Here is a 16,174-nt window from a genome sequence, read left to right as displayed (position 1 = left end):
CGCTGCGCATGGCTCTTGCGTCTTGCAGTTCCTGAGTGGTCTTCGTGATGAACTCCTGAGCGGTGGGCACTCCTTGCCATGTGTTCTCCTGAGGGAAACGTGCCATGAAGCATGCCTCCAAGTGGTGCCCGAGCGCCTCCCTCGTGATGTTGGCAAGATCTGAGGCCCTCCAGGAGAGAGCCCCCGAGCCCTTCCTATGCGTTGGAGGGAGGAGCCCCTGGAGCGGGCGCTTATCCTGACAAGGTTCCAGCCGCGACGCCACCCTCCTGAGGTCCGGCATGGCGCAGCTACCTCTTCTTCTTAGGGATGGCCTCAAGAGGGCCCTCGCCCTTGCCGTCGGGGTCGTCGATTGGTGCAGCTTGAAAGGCACGCTCGAGGGAGCACACCGCATCTCTTTCTTCGCATGGGACCGTAATGATTCCACCGCTTCCCGGCATCTTGAGGATGTTGTAGCCGTGGTGTGTCACCGCCATGAACTTGGCCAGGGCTGGATACCAAAGGATGGCGTTGTATGGCAGATGGATGTGCGCGACGTCGAAGTCGATGAGCTCGGTGCGGTAGTTCTTGCGTTCTCCGAAGGTGACAGGGAGGCGGACCTGCCCTATTAGTGTGGTGGAGCCGTCGGTCACTCCTGAGAAAGGCTTGGTAGGCTGAAGCTGGTCATATGGCACTTGGAGGTTCTCGAACATGTCGATGGACAGGATATTGAGTCCTGCTCCACCGTCGATGAGGGTCTTGGTAGCTTGCACGTTGCTGATGACTGGTGAACAAAGCATCGGGAGGGCGCCAGCGGTGGCCGCACACTTGAGCTGATCTGCCGAGTTGAAGGTGATGGCGCACTAGGACCACCTGAGCGGTCGCGTGGCCTCTAGCTTAGGGAGGACTGCATTCACTTTACGAGCAAACTATTTGAAGAAGCGCTGCGAGGCTGGGGCCTGGGCACCGCCCAAGATGCAGGCGATAGCGCACGGCTCCTGGAAGCCCCCAGCCCCCTCGTCTTGATGGTGGTCGTCGTTCCTTCTTGGCGGTGGTGGCAGCGGGGGAAGACTGGAGTTGCCCTAAGGTCGATCCTCACGAGGCTGGTCCCTCCAGGCGCCCTCGCGAGGATGATCCTGCCAGCGGTCCTCACGAGGCCTGTCGCGCCACTCCTAGCATGGGCCACGGTCATCCCAGCGCCCGCCACCACGTCCTCCTCCTCGGCCGTAGCTCCAGTCGCTGCGCTCGGGGCATCGACCGAAGCGTCCTTCACGAATGGCTCTAAGCTCCTGGCAGTCGCTGGTGTTGTGGCTGTTCAGATTGTGGAAGGCGCCGAACGATCAACTGCTCTTGGAAGACTCGGGCTGGTCTCTGCCACGCTTGGTGTCCGGCTCCGCTGCGAGCACGGCTGCTCCCTTGCGCTTCACGTCCTTGGCCTTGGCTTTCTTCTCCTCCGGATCCGCAGCCGGCAGCTCGAGGAGGGAGAGGCGCCCTTCCTCTACTCTTGCGCACTTAGTCGCTAGGTTGAACAACTCTTGAGATGTGCACAGCTCCTCGTGGATAGCGAGCTCTTCCTTCATCTTAACATCGCGGACACCATCAGAAAACGCGGAGATGATGGCCTCGTCCGTCACCTTGGGGATCTTGGGACGAATGTTGTTGAAGCGCTGGATGAACTTCTGGAGGGTCTCTACTGGTTGTTGCTTGACGCGGCGCAGGTCACCCGCGGCCAGCGGGCGATCGCGAGTGCCCTGGAATTTGGCGACGAAGCGGTCTCGCATCTCATCCTAGGAGGAGATCGAGCCCGAAGGCAGGTTCAGGAGCCACGAACGAGCGTCGTCTTTGAGTGCCATAGGGAACCAGTTCACCATGACTTTCTCGTCACTGTTGGCCGCCTCGATGCTCAGCTCATAGAGCTGCAAGAACTCCGCGGGGTCGGGGGTGCCGTCATAGCGAGGAGGCAGATCCGGCTTGAACTTGCCCGGCCAGGCAACGCTACGCAGCTCGGGGGTGAAGGCGCGGCGCCCGGCCATGGTCGCCGGGGCCCGTCTTGGAGGTGGAGCTTGGTCCTGACGCTCACGTGCTGCCACGGCAAGCAGCGCGGGGCCATGCCGCGGTGCACGATCCTGGCGCGGTGGTGCGAGGAGTGGCGGAGCGTTCTCTCGCGGTCGAGGGACTTCTTGGCAGCTTCCTTCTTCACGCGAGGGCGTCGGACGCGGGGGATCGCGTCGCGGAGCCACGCGCCTTGGCGCCAAGGCGCTGTCTTGGGGCAGAGGTGGCGGAGGTGCTCCGTGAGCTACGTCGCCTGTAGCTGGTGGAGCGTGAGGAGGAGAGAGGGATGGCACAGGGGAGCCCCTTGCGGCGCGGATGAGCTCGGCGATGCGGTCGAGCCAGTCCTCGAAGAGGTCGTCGACCAGGCGCTAGCGCAACAGCTCGTGCGCCATGAGGAGCGCGGCCCGTGTGTCCATGGGAGGGCGACGAGCGTGGGACGAGGAACCGGCCGGAGTCAGCGATGGAGTGGCGGTGCGGCCGTCCCGCCGCACCGCGGGGTGCAGCGAGGACGCTTGCTGCTCGTTCCCCGCCGGGCCGGTGGCGGCGTTGGCGGCAGGAGACGGAGAATGACGAGGTGGCCCACCGACGGGAGCCGTCTGAGCGACGCGGGTGTCAGGGCGGCCCGGCGCTCAGCACGAGCACGGCAAGCCTCCGCCATGGAGACGACGAAGCGACTGGACACGAGACGACGGAAAGGAAGCTCCGGCGCACCCCTACCTGGCGCGCCAAATGTCAGATCATGGGTTCCGGCAAAACCCTCAAGGTTCGAACACTGGAGTGCGCGCCGAGATTTCCTCCCTACCAATCTACGCCCTAGCTCGCTAAGATCTCACGGACGAACTCGACGAACTCGCAACACAAAGACACAAGATTTATACTAGTTCGGGCCACCGTTGTGGTGTAATACCCTACTCCAGTGTGGTGGTGGTGGATTGCCTCTTGGGCTGATGTTGAACAGTACAAGGGGAGGAACAGCCTCCTGAGGATGAGGTGTTCTTGTGCTTTGCAAACTTGTGGTGTGAGGTGCTTCTCAATGGGTTACCCGATGCCCTCTACTGTGGTGGCTAGTTCTACTTATATAGGCCCTGGTCCTCTCCCCAAATATCGAGCGGGAAGGGAGCCAACAACGGCAAATTTGAAAGGGGACAGCTAGTACAGCTTATCCTGACAAAAGTGGTCTTCGCCGGCAAAAGGCTCTGGTGGTGACGCCGTCTTGGGCTCCATGGTGACCTCCGTCCTACCGTCCTGCTGGTATTGGTCTTGTTGCACGGATAGGGAAACCTTTGCTTGATGCCTCGGTACTCTGTGCCTGCACTTGCCTCCTTAGCACTAAAGAGGAAACAAGGACGCTGCGCGCGCTGGCGCCCACCTGATCTTGATCAGCATGGCTCACGTCAAGGGAGCCTCGTGAGGTTTGCCCTGCCTTGATTTCTCCGCTCCTCACGAAGCAGCCTGGTGAGGCCACTCCTGAGGAGGTCTTGCGTCATCCGCCTCGCGAAGCTTGGCCCCTCGCGAGGGTCCTGAATGTCTCGCTGATGAAGATGGGATGTACAAGCCTGTAGTACAGCCAGGCCATGGGCCGTAGGCAGGCAAGTCTGGGGACCCCCGTTCCCAGAACACCGACAAGCTCCGGCGGTGAGCGCCTCTGGCGTCGACTATTGCGGACAATCGGGGGCATGACGGACGTGGAGAGAGCGAGGGCAAGTGGCGAGCGATGTCGGGCCGGTGGGGGTTGTGAGGGGGGACGTTAGGGCGAGTTGGGTTATGGTGCTACCAGTAATTATAGGCGGAAGGTAGTTGAAGCAGCGTGTCGCGGGAAACGCGACGGTCAACGGAATTCAATGCATAAGCAGGCATGGCTTAGCGCGCCCGCTTACCGTGGAAAACTGGAAAAACTGATGTGTCGTCCCACCCCGTCAGCGGTGCGTCCCGTCCGTGCTGGGTCGCACATCGGCATGATGGTCAAACGAGTGCACTCGAATCATCTAGATAAGGTACTCCCTCCTTGTTAAAAATGATTCCACAACTCATCATCAACCTTGGTTGGTGAGATTTTTGAATTGAGCCCTGCAAATCGGAAAGGAGGTAGTACGCGTGTGATCCGCTATTTATTCATGTAGGACCGAGTAGGTCAGATAGTGTACGTGTAGGATCGAGTAGGTCGGATAGTGTACGTGTAGGATCGCATTAGCTGATGAACGTTCGCTGGGAGATAAGGCATTTGCGAACGTTTTTGCTGGCAGTTTCTTCAGATTCGCATGGCATTTTCTTCAAAACAGCTCGGTAGTTTCTTCAGAGGTAGGCATTTTTCTTCAGAAAACTACCACCTTTGGATCTTGCGTCGCAACTAAAACTGCCAGGAGCGTATTAGTAGGCTATCTATTGATCAATAAGTAACTTCTAAACACTGAGCGAATAGAAATAAGGAACTGGTAGTAACTTGGAAACATTAAGAACATAGAAATCAGGATCATGATGTGCACAGTAGTAAGAGCAAATCCGTTCGAAATGTACACACGAGACTCACAGGCCTGGCATTGTAATATGTTCACATTAGTAGCCCAAATTCACGACCAACTAGTAACATGTTAATGCATCTCAATGATTCACACGTCATATACAAATATGTAGCTCCAAAAGCAAAGATCTAGAAGAAACATCTATTCTTCCTACTAACATGGATGCTTCTCTGGGCCAACATTCAGTACAGAGTGAAAGACAAATTTGTTTGTGAAGTCTACAATTCCTCTTGCAAATGTAAGTGGTTTTACCAACAGTTGGAACCATGAGAATGCACCACACATGACGGAGGAACATCCACTGCAATATGATTTGGTCTTCTCTCGATCACACGGCGAGACTATTTTCGGAATACAAACTTTAACTTAGGCAAAATGATGCCCATTGTATAATCAAACCAAAGCAATGAAGCACCTAGTGTTGGCCAATAAATAGTACAGTACTACTTTTGTGCAGCGCATGATGTGACTATGCAGTCTTTCTGTGTCTATTTTCAAATGGCACTGCATGCGGTGACTATACTATTCTTTTGTGCAGTTCCACCAAAATTGTGGTCACTTTGTTTGCCAAATAGCAATGGGCAGACATCTATCTGCACAAATATCAACCAGCTAGTAAACATATACACCACCTTGTATTTTTAGTTTAAACACACCTCTTCCGTTTAGCATCTGTCAGGTTTTGCACTGGATAATTTGATATTGTCATGTTCTGCCCTGGACATTTTCGTACTGAATTGATTTGCTGGTTCAGAGCAGAAATATAGCGCCTATTCTTCATCAGACCAAGGATATCCATGTTCGCAGTGATGGAAGAGGTGAAATCGATACAACCGAAATTGAGCATCCAATCATTGAATCATGTCCTGCACCTCCAATGTAAGTCCACCCTACCAATAAATTCACATGCAAACCACTAATATTACTATCTAATGACAGTACAAAAAGAGTAGCAAGATAGTAGCAAACCATGTACCTTCGTAATGAACAGCTCATAGTGCCACCAATTGGATATAAAGGTTAGGAAGAAAATATGCTCCTAATGTTGAACCATTTGGACTTTTTGTGCAGTTCCACTAAAATCGAGCATCCCTGTTTGCAAAGATATTGAAAGTGTGATTACTATAAAAGTGGCACTAGTTGAAGCATAGACTCACAATATGGGCATTCCAATTTCTTAATGGGAAAAGGTAGCAAGACTGTTTCTAACCACCTGTTTGAAGGAATAAATAAGGCAACAGCGGCTGATGTCAGGAAGGCATACATATTTTTTCTGAAAAAGTGAACCATTCCTGACCTTTCCTCTTCTTTTAAGCATATTTTGTGTAGTTCAACTAAAATAAAATGCCATCACTGCCTTGACAATTCAGTGACACTATACAAAAAGAAATGAGTTAACATTACATCATGATGTCAGGTATGTAATCGACAGGCATTAGAGACAAACATACAGACCTCCTCTGATAACATAATGAACATTAATTTTAACAAAGGTGCAACTAGCTTTACCGGGATTATTTGAGTGAACTCTACACCCTCTATTCCTTAATATAAGACATTTTCGCACCTGAAATTAAAGTACACAAACATCTAGTATTTAGAAAAACAGGTAGTAATTTTCTTGAGCACGTATTTGGGAAAGCTCGCCACACTTTATATATGTCCATACGCTAATACAACACCATTCAAATAGTACAAATATACACTAATCCAGTGGCTAGTGCAACAGTAGAGTAGTTTTTTTTATTACGGGGTACAGTACAACGGTTTTACTGAACAGATTTCCATAAGCTAGCACTAGAAGATTTCTATAAGCATTAACAATACAAAATGTAAAGGTAACAAGTGTCAGCATTGGTATACTAGCTGTGCAACAGCATTAAACCAAATACAAAGTCTGAAGGTAACTAGCATTATTAACTAATGATAGTATAAAAAATTCAAACCATGTACCTTCAAGGTAAATATCATTTCAAACTCGAGGGGACTTGAAAAATTGTTATCCCAATCTTGACAATCGATCAAACATAAAAACTTCATCGAACGGATCAAGAGAACAACCGGAGGAGGAGGTGCCCACTCTTGACCTTTCCTCTTCTCTTCGTAATTTTTTGTGCAGTTTAACCAAAATAAAACGACATCAGCGCCTTGGCCTTTTGGTGACACTGTACAAAAAAATTGACTTATCTCATGAAAGTGAGGTATGTTATCTATAAGCATTACCAGTGCAAAAATCTGAAGGTAGTAACAAGTTTGATCAATGGTATACTGGTTGTGCAACAGCATTAGAATGCCTTAGCTAAAAAATCTTTAATACATCCACAATCAACATCTAACCCTGAATTAATCCTATGACATCAAATGGCGCTGCTTAAATTTATCAGTGGCATTAGACTGAGTGCGGCATTAGTTAAATGTGGCATCACTTTAGCGGTAGCATGGCTTCACTTTACCGCTGGCGTTATACTAACAGCAAAAAAAAGTGGCAAAAAGAGCATGGGATGCCCATTCGGACAGTGGGCGCACCAGTACAATGTACCTCCACGGACGAATAGAGTGGTGCCCAGAGCAACAAATATCCAGGCAGCATATGTGGATTACATCCCATTTCTGTTCTCTTTAGCAACCTTTTTCCTATGTGAGGATAACAAACCGATCGATCTGGTCATTTTGTATTGCGTTGTCATGCCTTTCTACCCTTTTCACCCTTTTTCGACCAAGAGACACGAGACTCGTTCCTTAGCTACCGATTTTCCCCTTTTCAACCTAGATGCGGGTTTGATGCCTAGTCTCTTGGACAGTACTTTCTCCCTTCCTTTAATTATTCAACCTAGACATGGATTAGTCTGCATGAAGTAGGGTTTCCTTTAATAGTGCAATTTAAGGTTTTCATCTGCGTGACCAGCAGAGCAGAGGATAGCAAATTGGGAAGATGGTGGAGTGGAAAAAGATCCACATCCAGCGACATGGCAGATGGGGCAATAGAACAAGGGTATGGTGAGGTAGCATTCCTGATGGTCGGCGGGCAGAGGCTTCGCTCGTGGTCGTCGTCGTCTGTACACACTATGGCAGCGAGCTTGGGGATGGTGGCCATCCCGCGTGGGCGCTAGGTCAGAGAGGACGGCCTTGTCGTCAGTGCGTGACCTCGCTCGCCGTTGACGAGTGCGTCAACGCTGCACGTCCATTTCTTCCCCGACGGATCTGAGACCACCGCTGAGGAGGGAGCGAGAGGCCATATTTTTTAGATTTGGAGAGAGGGTGATAGTGTGAGAAGCAAGTGGGCAGCCCTTAGCAAGAAAGCACTGAAGCTCCAGCCTATATATCTTTTTTGACACTAGTACTAGAGATGGAGTAGTGGTAGAGTAGTTATATTTTCTCTGCATACAGTACCAGTTAGTCGTGCTTCAAAACTGAACGATACGCCATTAAAAAAATAAAGGTTGATAACTAATGCAGCACCTCTGGACAACGCGGCCAGATCGCATTTTGCACGAGAAATTACACACGATCCCGTTTCGTTGACATGTGGTCCCGTTCCAACATGTCAGTGAGACCATGGCGAGTCCTTTTGTACAATTTTCGAACAAATGTCTATGCAGGCCGGGGCGCCTCTTCGTGTACCATGGCAACCATCCACCGCCTCTTCGCCTTTCCCTCTCGATTTGGAACTCCTGTCGCACGCTCTTCCTCCCTCCTCCATTTGCCTTCATCCTTACTTCTGCCATTGTTCGATCGTCTTCTCCATGGAGGGAACAGGCCAGAAATGACCTTGTTATTCTTGCCCCGATCTGAAAGATGACATGGTGGAGGAACTCATTGATCGTTGCAACGTCATCACCTCAGCTAGCATGGCAGGTTCGTTCAAGACCATTCTTGACTCAACTAATAACATCATTACAAGGAACCCAAGGTCCAGGAGCGGTTTGATCTCCCATATCTTCTTCGTTGTGACCCTGCTGACTGGCGCGCGAATGACGGAAGCCTCGCCTTGTGCAAGTTGACGCCGCTTGATAATGATACATGTGATGTTAAGATGTCATCGCTTGAGGGTAAGGCTTGGGCAGGCGCAAATGGAGATTGGGTTGTTTATATTGGGTACAACTGCGAGTGGGAACTTGTGAATGTGTACACTCGTCACCGGGTCCACTTCCAAAAACCTCAGACTGCCCAGAGGTTGAGCACACCGGTATTCTACGTGAGTTCAAATACGATCATGGTGACTGTCGTCTACATAGGATAGCAATTTGTCGAGTTCCCAACGGCTCTCGGGATTATATGAACTATGAAGTTGTTGCTATCTTCGACAAGATTGTTGCCGTCCTTACTTCCACGCCTCGATGGATATTGCTCAAAAATCAATTTTTGTACACGGATGATTATTGTGGTGCAACTCAATACGAGGGTCTTGTGTTTGTCGCCACCACTCGTGGCACTGTTTTTGCATGGAATCCTGATGCTTTCGGTACGTTTGTCCTCCACCGTAATTATAATTGTTTCGTCAACATGCATGCGGGTTAGGTAGTTTCCCTTTACTAATTAACCTTCTTGTGTTCCAAGGTCCTGTGAACATTCCACCACCTATACTTGAAAAATTTTATAACCAAGGGGGAGATGACGATGGTGATGATCACGAGCATGAGGACGAGCAGGACCCATATACTCAGTGGCGCCTGGCTACTTATTCTGATGGGTCACCTCTTCTTGTTTGTATACAGGGCACTGCTGATGTTACTAAGGAAGCAGGTGTTGTCTCGCATGGTCGCACTCTCCGGACCTATTCCAACATCCATTGCAGGGTATCCGGGATGGATACTAGTGTGCTAGCGCCAACACCTTCTCCCTGGTTCAGTATTGATAGTCTTGGAGGAAACTCGCTCTTCCTTGGACAAAACTATCCAATGATGATGTAAGGCGATTCAGCTGTTGTTGACACGATGTTACTACCATTTATGAGAAGCAAATGTATCTATAACTCGGACATTGCTATGCTTCCCTACCGTGGCTATCACAATATGCGTCCTGATATAGGCCGCTTCAGCCTGGATGATCAGTCCTGTGTTGGCCTCGAGATTGACAACAGCTAGCCCTTCCTAGAGAATCACTTCTGGTTCAAAGCAAGCGTTTCCAACGCCGATGAGTGGTTGAGCTGAAGTTCATTTATTGCTTGTTATTTGTTGTGTGATGAAAACTTTAGTATTTATAATGTATCCTTGTTATCGTTGTGGGTTGATGACCTATTGTATGTAATGCTAAATGATATGCCTGTGATAAACTTACTAATTTTATGAATGGCTTTTGAGTCGCTTCTCACAGTGGGTGCTGCGACGAGGCAAAAAAATATTTTCCGAATACATAATTGTACGTGCATTGCAACAGGTTATCGGATGAGTCCAATCAACAATAGTACTACTATTTGTACTAGTTTCCCATGCTTCGCGCGTCGGGTGGGTGTTTTTACTGTAGCTGCGAATCCCATAATCGTAGGTCCTCGGATGAGTCCAGTAGAAATTGCATTCTAATGTTTGGGTTCAAACTTTCAAAACTGCTGCACTATCTCTACGTCTACGTATATGTAAAACAACAAGTTTTAAACTTGAGACCAGCCATCCACCCTCACAAAGAACACTTTTTAACCTAGCACAGACTCCATGAAATTTGGCCACAGTGTGAGGTGGGCCATATGTTAATGTGTTCACTGTACATAACCAGCACCTCGAATCCTCGATATATAGTAGGGTGGCATGGTCCAGAACAAGCATTCACGTCCAGGAGTACAGCACACGACACCAGCACGACTTCCATCTGACACCATATTTCTTGGAGTCTGTGCTACAGCTATCTCTTCAACCTCCTCGTTTCTCTAACTCAGCCATCGCGCGGTGGGTGAGGTGGGGGTTTGCCGATAGTCGGTTTCCTCAACTGCGGTCCCACTTGTAAGGCCAACTCCAACACACGACCCCAAACAGACGTCTGTTTTGCCCGGATACTGTCCGTTTCGGCAGGACAATGGGGTCGTGTCCGAGCCATTTCTCGAGTGCGGTGGCCATGCGCCCAACGCGCGGACGCATCCCGGCCGCGTACTCTTTTCTTTGCAAACACATATCTTTTTTTCATCATTGATTTTTGGTACATGGAAATACATCACCAAATTTTAACTAGAAAAGCAAGACCAAAGAAAACAAGAACCACAAGAATACATTTTAGAAGATATCCATCTTCCATAACTGCCCCTGTAAGTTGGATTAGTGCCTTCTCGAAGCATTCATTGTTGATCTGCGGAGGCTCGATCTTGCATGCTTCTTTCTTCTTCGAGTGTAAAGAAGTATATGTTGCTTCCTTGCATCTAGTCTCATGTCTAGCCTCTATTCTATCAACAAGTGCACTAGTCTCATCTCTGGGGTCTATGGTAGCTAAAAGTGCTAGAACATCTACTAAATTGCGCTCTATCACTATATCGATGTACTCTTCTTCCCAATAGCAAAACTTGCATCCATTCTACACAATAAAATTTTAAGTTAGCACAACTAGTCAAATCCGAGAGCACAACCGAAGCTAAAGTAGCACATACCCCACCGGTTGAGCACTTGATGAACACCCATCTGGGATGTTCCGGCGTTGTAGACACGCGGCGCAAGACCTACTTTGGGCAGTCATCACACGTAATGAGTGGCAATGGTGCGCCGATGAGCTTTTGGGCCAGCACCGAGCCCGGCCGACCGCCATTCGTGTATCTACCAGGGGACCATCGACGGTATAGATCCGAGAGGCTAGAGGAGGAGTCAGTACCTGCATGTGGCCTTGCCGGGGGTCTTCCGGCCTGGTGCCCGGCCAGTACATGGCTCTGCGCGGCCTCCCACAGCCGGGCGAGCTCAAGCCCGACCGGATCCGCCCCAAATCCAGCCGTCGAGTGCGCAAAACACGTAGCCCTGGAGTTGGCCTAAGTGAAGATGCAAGACAGTACGCGTTTCCCTAGCGGCGTGGCGAACCAACCGTGTGGGGGTGCAAAGTGGCTTCGCTCGTGTGGGGGACGGAGGCCTTTTGTTGTGTGATGAAAATTTTAGTATTTACTAGAATGTTTTGTTGGAACTAATCTATAATCCAACATGTATCCTCGTTGTCGTTGTGTGTTGATGACTAGTTCTATGTAATGAATGAAACATTTGCATATGCATGTCTAAACTCAATTTATGAATGGTTTTCGAATCACTTCTTGGAGTGTGAGTACCGTAGTATTATAGTCAGCATCCGGTTATATGAAGGTGCCACATCACATAGAGCCAACCTAATATTGGAGTATGCTAGCACAATAGTTATTTCTAGTTAGATCAACTAGAGCTAGGTGTCGCACGGATGCCGAGAAATATGGTGATAGCACTGTCATTGCTTCTTCAAGAATGGATGGAGAGGGCGAAGAGCAGTTAAACGAACACATCACAGTACCAATCAGTTCAAAGGGACAAAAAGATGGCTCTCACCTCCCCGCCGCCGCCCTAACCCTAGCCACCCACCACCTCCGGTGATCTCCACATCCCACCGTGGGAATTGCCATACGATCGGCTCATCTTCTCCGGCGTCTTCCACCGTGCCTTCTGGTTATTTTCTCCATCATGACGGTCCATGCTGCAATCTCCATGGGGCTGGATTTCTCCCCGGGGATGCAACTGTATCAAGAGATCCAGCGCACCTTCAACAGATCGGTGCACCCCACGAAGGATACGGGACACTTCACCATGGTGGTCTCATTTGCAAGGCACTCGTTCCGTCTGGACGTGGAGAATGTTGGTCTTGCGCTTGAATCTGCTATTTGAGGCTATTGTTCTCAGCTTAAGGTATCTTATCTTAATGTTGGAGTTTTTTCGTTCAATGTGGCATGCAAAGAGGTGGGGTTCTTTATCTTGCATCAACGAAGCTTTCTTTGCCCTCAATTCAAATGCTTCTTTCATCTTTGGGGCCATGGTGTCCCTGATTGGAAAAGTAGTTTAGGCTTTGGCAATCGGTGTGCAATCAAGAGTGGACGTTAGTTAGCCCTTCCAAGAGGAGAGCTCGCCTTGGTTTGGATGTGATGAAAAATGCTCCGACTAAGTCTTCTCTACGCTCTCGATCATCTGGATCTCACCCTCATAATCATGTCAAGTTTGCTACGTTCATGCAATACCCTGCCCGGAAAGGTTACAATTAAGGGCCAACGGCCACGGAGGTGGTCACTGTCCGGGAGGCAGGGTATGAGGTCTCTGAACGTGAGGTTGTCTCATCTCCGGTGCCAGCATCTTGGCCGGCGGCGACACTTTCGATCCAATTTGGTTCGTTGCCGCCTTCTCCGCAGGGTATATCTCATGCATGAACCACTTCCGGATTTCCTGGAAGACTATTGTTCCCTGCAACGGAAAGTTTAGATTCACCTCTCTCGACTTCCTCTGTTGCTTTGGGCTCTGCCACGGCCTTCGGCTCAATTGTGGCTTTGGGCCCTGACATGGCCTTGGGCTCCAGTGCTCAGCCCATATGTCTTTCGAATGATGAGGGGGGCAGCCCAACCTCGCCGGTGATTCGGTTTCCCTCTCCAAAAGATGTTGTCAGTGATTTGCAATGTTTTGATGAGATGATTGAGGATCTAGCTGCAAGCTACTGGGATTGTCAGAATTGTTTGGGTATGCGCCACAAGTCAGAGACCTGCATCAACCCGGTCCGTTGTAGAAATTGTTTTCGGTCCGGTCACGTTAAAAAAGATTGTACCGGCCATGCTCCTGACACATCCCTCTGGGTGCCTAAAGTCCCATCGCCAGGTTTTGGAAATCGAGCACACAAGGAAATTAACTCTGCTTCCCTTGCCTCTTCGGTTTCCCAAGACCAAACAACTCCCGAGCTGAAAACCCCAGACCCTGCTACACTGCCGCCCTCACCATTGCCGCAGCCGACGCCAACCTCTCCCCAAGCTTCTTCAAGCTTTGTTCTCCACCCGCCGCTCCCAATGGCGGTGTACGAGATCGATCCGTTTCGGTTCATCCCGGCTGGCTTCAATATTGTGGATGGTGGAGCAGATCGTCTTCCCCATACCTACTACACTCCGGCGATCCCTCCGCCCCGCGCACACGAGTAGTTATGGTGGCCATCGTCGAGCCCGTTCCTCCAGCTCATCTCGTCGGAGTCCGTCGGCAGCAGGTGCTTAACTTCCTGGTACAGACCATGCACATCCCTGTCTTATCTGCTCAAACATGGTTTCAAGGAGTTGGTTTATTTGAGAAGGAAGATCCTGTTCTTCGTGGCTCTTTTACCATGCACCCACCATTTCCTCTGGGTCTGGATGAGGATGGTAACGAGATTTTTGTTCGATTCATACCACACAACCAGGGGGAGGGTTTCAGAGCTCTGCATGGTCATAGAGAAGGATGGTTAATGTTCATTGGAATCCCCCTGGATTATCACAACACGCAGTGCATTGCTGACATGGTTAGTACTTTTGGCCAATTCCACTATTGGAACAGTACGGATAGGTGCAAGGTCAGATCCCTCATTTGTGCGTCTTTTCCTGATAACGCTCTGGTTCCACGCTCTGTTGCGTTTCGCGAGTTTGCCAATTGGGGAGGAACAGTCGTTTCTTGGACAGCGGGTTGCTATATTCTTGATGGAGAGTTTGCAGAAGCTATGATCCCTGCTAATGAGGATCCCATGCCCTTGGATGGCAATCCACCATCCAATGTCAGGGGCAAATCCTCCACCCCAGCCTTTTTGGGCAATGCCTCCCTACCCTACTCTGGGTTGGAACGTTGTGCCCCCTGGACATGATGAAGGGCACAATGCGGCTGCTAATGACTGGGCAAAGAACATGAACAACGATGTTGTTTGGGGGCCATGGGAAGAACATGCTCAGCATCCGGATCCTGCTCCTGTGCAAGACCCAATCGCCCAGGATCAGAACTCGATGATATTGAATCCTTCGTTGGACTCGGATGAGGATGCTGACATGGCAAAGGTGGAGCAGCCTATGATAAATCTTCACCCAGTTGGTCCCTTGGATCCCATTAACTTGGGGATTGTTCATGTCTTCTTTGGACATATTCTTCCACCGGCCATGATCTGGGAACGATCCTTCAAGTCACTGCTACGTGAGTTTACAATTCTCAATGTTCCATGATTTCTGCCAGGGCTTTCTCTGCCGCCAGTGCCTGTTAAGTTGGATTCTGTCTTGGAGCAACAATGGTTGTCTGTGGTTCATAAAAAGAAGCGCTCTTCTGTGGTGCTCTAGGAGCTTCCCGATGACACGTTCTGCTTGGAGTCGCAGCCTATAGGGCACACGCAAGATATGCCAGAGAAGAGTTCTGAACCGCAAGTGCATGATGATTTCCAGTTCACTTCTGTCACACCATCTCCCTTGGGGAAGAGACCGCGGCAGCCTCGTTCAAAGCGTATGGCCACCCTGGTGCAGGAGAACCTGGATTTTTCTGTCAGACGGATGACTAGCAGCTGCGCCAAGAGAACTAGTATGAAACCAACATATGCAATCTCCATCAATCCGACACCTCTACGACGCCCCAAGGCCAAGAAGCTCAAGTTTGATTCTGCCCCACGTCAGGGCACCTCTTTGCCGCCACCAACACCCATTTATACCTTGCAAGCAGTTGGTGCAGCTCTTGGCATCGCCCCAGAAGAATTGACGGTGGAGAAGCTTACGACTCCTCCTAAATTTGACCCAAAACAAGATAGTTCCAATGATGAGTGAACTTTTCCATGCAGCTTTGGGGTGTTGGATATGTTGGGTCTTTTGTCATTTTGTTTTATTGTTGCTCTGTAGGTGTGTACTTCTGAACTTTTATGATCGTGTTGTGCCTGGCTATGATGAGAGTTGTACTGTGCTGTTAAGCAGCCCAGTTGGTTACTATCTTCTTATTTCAGTTATATATGGGGACTACAATGTTTCGTAATTGGAATGTACTGTGTTGGAATGTGCATGGTCTGAATTCACCGGCTAGATAACGTGATGTTAGAGCTAAGATTGAAGAGTGTCACTCCTCCATAATCTGTCTGCAGGAGACAAAATGTGAAAACTTTGACATCCGAATGATTAGGTCTTTCTGCCCTAGACGCTTTGACCAGTTTGCCTTTTTTCCCTCGGTGGGTGCTTATGGTGGCATTCTGATCATTTGGAACTCCTCTGTTTTTGAAGGCCATCTAGTGGAAATTCAGCGTTTCAGTGTGGTTGTTTCATTTAAGTCTATTCATAATTCAGAAAAATGGACGATGGTTTCAGTCTATGGGCCATGCGAGGGGCAACCTAGAGATGATTTTGTTAGCTGGTTGTACCATCTATCTATCACTTCTGACGAAAACTAGATGCTCCTAGGTGATTTCAATTTTATTCGTTCCTTGGACAACAGAAATCAACCAGAAGGGGATATAAATTATATCTTCCTTTTTAATGAGGTGATTGGACATCTTGGTCTTCTGGAATTGCCGATCAAGGGGAGGAGTTTCACATGGTCCAATATGCAGCAAATACCCCTTCTTGAACAGCTAGATTGGTTCTTTACCACCTCGGATTGGATTTCTCACTATCCTAACACCGTGGTTTTTCCTCTAGCCAAAACTGCTTCGGATCAAGTGCCTTGTGTGGTGTCCATTGACACTAAGATTCC

Source organism: Triticum aestivum, chromosome 4D, assembly GCF_018294505.1.
Source record: "Triticum aestivum cultivar Chinese Spring chromosome 4D, IWGSC CS RefSeq v2.1, whole genome shotgun sequence".
In the NCBI taxonomy this organism is placed as follows: domain Eukaryota; kingdom Viridiplantae; phylum Streptophyta; class Magnoliopsida; order Poales; family Poaceae; genus Triticum; species Triticum aestivum.
This window is presented reverse-complemented; position numbering follows the sequence as displayed.